The sequence below is a fragment of the Dendronephthya gigantea genome, unplaced genomic scaffold, assembly GCF_004324835.1.
Source record: "Dendronephthya gigantea isolate DGI-Jeju-01 unplaced genomic scaffold, DenGig_1.0 000996F, whole genome shotgun sequence".
Lineage (NCBI taxonomy): Eukaryota > Metazoa > Cnidaria > Anthozoa > Malacalcyonacea > Nephtheidae > Dendronephthya > Dendronephthya gigantea.
In genome coordinates, this window is record NW_021164006.1 from 9,903 (window position 1) to 14,291 (window position 4,389).

General features: G+C 34.0%; 1 long non-coding RNA gene across 1 annotated transcript; it reads left to right on the plus strand.

Annotated features, from left to right (window-relative positions):
- Nucleotides 1-544: 544 nt before the first annotated feature.
- LOC114544853 lies at nt 545-1,529 on the plus strand. The gene is made up of 3 exons (XR_003690650.1): nt 545-688; nt 1,060-1,135; nt 1,474-1,529. It is a non-coding gene; the product is annotated as an uncharacterized LOC114544853 (long non-coding RNA).
- Nucleotides 1,530-4,389: the final 2,860 nt, after the last annotated feature.

Consider the following 4,389-nt stretch of genomic DNA (forward strand, 5'->3'; position numbering starts at 1 on the left):
GAGGCAAACAGTTATACAGTATTTATATAATCATGCACATGCACAGCGAAATCGAGAATTCTTACCTAGAATAATGTTCTTGAGAAATTCTTATTTTAAGCAAAATTTTGCTCAAAATAAGTGAAAGGGGATAAATTATTCTTATCAAGAATGAATTTTACTTGAATAAGTAAACTTTTTTTAAGCAAGAATAACCGTTTCTTAAAACAAGTAAATGTTCTAGCTTGTATTCTAACTAAGAATTTTGGTATTCTTAAAACAAGGAAGGCGTCTTTGTGGATTCTTGGCAAGAAACATTGTTAACTTAAAACCGGCAATCAAAAACGCTTGTTGCCAATTCACTTGCCAAGAATACTAATTTCAAACAACCAATTTATTTCAAACAACCAAGAATATTTTTACATTCTTACTAAGTAACATTTAATAACCGAGCAAAGATTCGCAAGTTTCGTTTCATATGCAGACGAAATGAAGGTTTTAATGCCTATTTAAGCATTCTGAATGGACGTAGTTCGTTTCTTATGAAAATATATATTTTAAACTTCGCTAACTGCCAACTGGCGGAAAGAACTGTGGATTATTGTGGATTACTGTGGATAGGATTTACTGGACATTATGTCGCAAAATTTCCTGCAGAAGATTGCGCAGATTGTTTTAAAAGTGGCTGGGAATCTCAGTCTTCTAAGAGGTAAGGATTTAAAATTATACGCGCAAACAGACGAAAGCTATTTTTGAATTTGCCGCGTAAACAGTAAACGTATTTATAAACAATAAACAGATATATTCACAGTTTAAATACTCATCATTCCCGATAAATGAACGACGTTTATATAAATATATTATAACGTGGTTATACTATAGGCACTATGCCATAAAAAGTGTACGTGATATTCACGTTAGCTATAAAACCATGGTCAAATTTTAGCTGAAACATTTGTACTCAATCTTAAGATCATGATATACTGAATCTTGGTTACTGGAGATACATAAGTTTTGATTAAGAATTAGGATGAAATAACTGTTTTATTGCCTTTTAAATTTTTTTATATGCATTCTTAGATGGTGGATTAACAAGTGGTGATGTTTATGTCTAAACCTGTAATGAAAGAGGTCTCATTGGAAAGTAATATTTGTGGTACGTAATGCATTATAAGGAATTGTGCAATGCTGTTAGATTATTCACCTAAGCATATGGCTTTGTTTTTAATGTATAATATAATATACCGGTATTTATATACTTATTGACCAATTGATTATATACTTATTTATCATGTAATAGATAAAAGGAAAAATCATTGACAGCTTACCAGATGACTACCCTTTATGCCTAATTTTATATCTGTCAGAGCATGCAAAACTGTGCATAGCATCCCCAATCATATATTTCACACATATTATGCACTGCTTAGTTTCTTTAACATTTGTTATCTTAACTCTGATTTCTCAAGTATGCTTGCTTTTTTGTTTTATTAGGAACATGGATTGAGGTAGTGAGCAAGAAATTCAGTGGAAAATTTGCTATACGAATGGTTAATTGGACCCACAGTGTTTCAGCACTTAATTTTCAAGGAAAAAAATACTCCAGGTGATCTTATAAATATTTTCATGTTTGGCATGATATACAAAATTTAAGAACAGCTGGTCAATAATCAAAGGGAAACATTGCTCAGGAATGAATGACTTTAGCTTATGTGTAATAATTGAAGACATGCAGTGAGTTTGCATAGATGTGTTTGTCTTCTTCCATGAATATTTTTATTCAACTAATTCTGGGTTCATACAAGGGCTTAATTTCATTATCTGAGCTCTATCGGATACTTTCCTAAACTTGCCAATTGGCAATTTTTAATTAAGTCCTTGAAAGACTTGTTTATTTGAGCAAGGTATTGCACAAACCTAGCAGTACTTTGAAAAAACTATTTCTGTCAGATGTAAATGTATGGCATTTATATATTTAGTATGGCCACTAAATAAGTAGTTTTAATATTTTGAACTAAAATAATGTATAAGAATAATGTATCTGTGATGTTTCAAAGCCAGCTAATAAACTTAATTACTAGAAATGTTTTCTTTTGTCTAAAAATTTTGTACTTATTATAAGTAAAATTATTCTTGTTTTAAGTAGTTTTTTTCTTATTTGTAACATTCTAGGTAAGAATTGTGTGAGTAGGTTCCTTAATATACAATAATAATTTTGCTTATTTCAAGCAATGTGTTACTTAAAACGAGTATTTTTTCTTTAGAAAATTCTTGTTGCAAGAATTGTTTTTCTTAAAATGAGATTCCAGGTAAGAATAATATTCTTGCCTGGATTCTTGCCAAGAATAATATTCTTACTATACTGACAAGAACAATTTTACTTGTTTGTATTTTTTTTCTTAAAATAAGACTCACGATTTTGCTGTGTGCATGTATTATGGATTTGGCTTGATTTACATGAAATTAGGTTATAAATTATACAGGGACTGAAAAGCGTAAACATGCAGTGCTTCCACTTCCAACTCTAGGCCTTTATGTAATGTGATTTATTTACGCATAGATATATTGCCAGGCATGAATTTTGCATACCCTTTCCGCAGCTCAGTTTTCTGAGCATCAATAATGACACATTAAATTTTACGCCGTTTTGGGATAATTTTGGCTAGGAGTAATGGTTCTCGTAGCCGCTTTATTTCTGTTAAACAAAACGATATTTATTAATACATTGCATTAAAATTCCAAATAGTTACGCTCAGAAAAGGGTGGAGGCAAATTACCGCCAGCACCTGTAGATACGGCCTACGACCATCACTAATTGAGATATAACGTTCCTCTCTCTATATATATCAGCTACGGTAAATCGTCCAATGTATATAATTGTTAGCGGAGGCTTTGGGGAGGAGGTGGGTTCAACTTTAAAGGAGATCTGTCTTTCGCGATGTCACGCTTAAACTGACCGTTTATGATTAGGGTATTCGGTCTTTGTTAGTTTTCGATTTGCTGCGGCCATTGACCACCTTTCCCATATTGCGTGCCATCCATTACCTGTCGGTCTTTTAGATAGGACGCAAAGCCCATAATATAAGATTTTTAATTATCGTCGGCAAGGCGTGTCCCCTTGGGGGTACACCTTGCCTTAATAGTCTATTTATAAAATCACATTACATAAATTTCTTATTTCCTTCGTAAATATTTTGTTTTATGTAATGTGATTTATTTACGCATAGATATATTGCCAGGCATGAGTTTTGCATACTCTTTCCGCAGCTCAGTTTTCTGAGCATCAATAATGACACATTAAATTTTACGCCGTTTTGGGATAATTTTGGCTAGGAGTAATGGTTCTCCTAGCCGCTTTATTTCTGTTAAACAAAACGATATTTATTAATACATTGCATTAAAATTCCAAATAGTTACGCTCAGAAAAGGGTGGAGGCAAATTACCGCCAGCACCTGTAGTACGGCCTACGACCATCACTAATTGAGATATAACGTTCCTCTCTCTATATATATCAGCTACGGTAAATCGTCCAATGTATATAATTGTTAGCGGAGGCTTTGGGGAGGAGGTGGGTTCAACTTTAAAGGAGATCTGTCTTTCGCGATGTCACGCTTAAACTGACCGTTTATGATTAGGGTATTCGGTCTTTGTTAGTTTTCGATTTGCTGCTGGCCATTGACCACCTTTCCCATATTGCGTGCCATCCATTACCTGTCGGTCTTTTAGATAGGACGCAAAGCCCATAATATAAGATTTTTAATTATCGTCGGCAAGGCGTGTCCCCTTGGGGGTACACCTTGCCTTAATAGTCTATTTATAAAATCACATTACATAAATTTCTTATTTCCTTCGTAAATATTTTGTTTTATGTAATGTGATTTATTTACGCATAGATATATTGCCAGGCATGAGTTTTGCATACTCTTTCCGCAGCTCAGTTTTCTGAGCATCAATAATGACACATTAAATTTTACGCCGTTTTGGGATAATTTTGGCTAGGAGTAATGGTTCTCCTAGCCGCTTTATTTCTGTTAAACAAAAGATATTTATCAATACATTGCATTAAAATTCCAAATAGTTACGCTCAGAAAAGGGTGGAGGCAAATTACCGCCTAAACAACGAAGCAAAGCAAGTTGACCCCACCCCAGGAAAGGGATGCATGCAGAAAGTTTCAGAAAGTTTCGTAATACATTAATACAGGATCAGCGGTCTGCGCGACCGTATAAACGAACATGGGCAAAAAGGCACTTACAAAGCCCGTTAAAAGGCATAGATTATCGCCGTTGCTGATAATCTACACTTAACTGATATTAGTTTAGCAGAGTCACAATATTACCGCGCCCAGAAGAAGCTTCTCCATCACCCTGTTATAAGCACCTTATTTCCCCCCCCCGGAATGCAAACGATA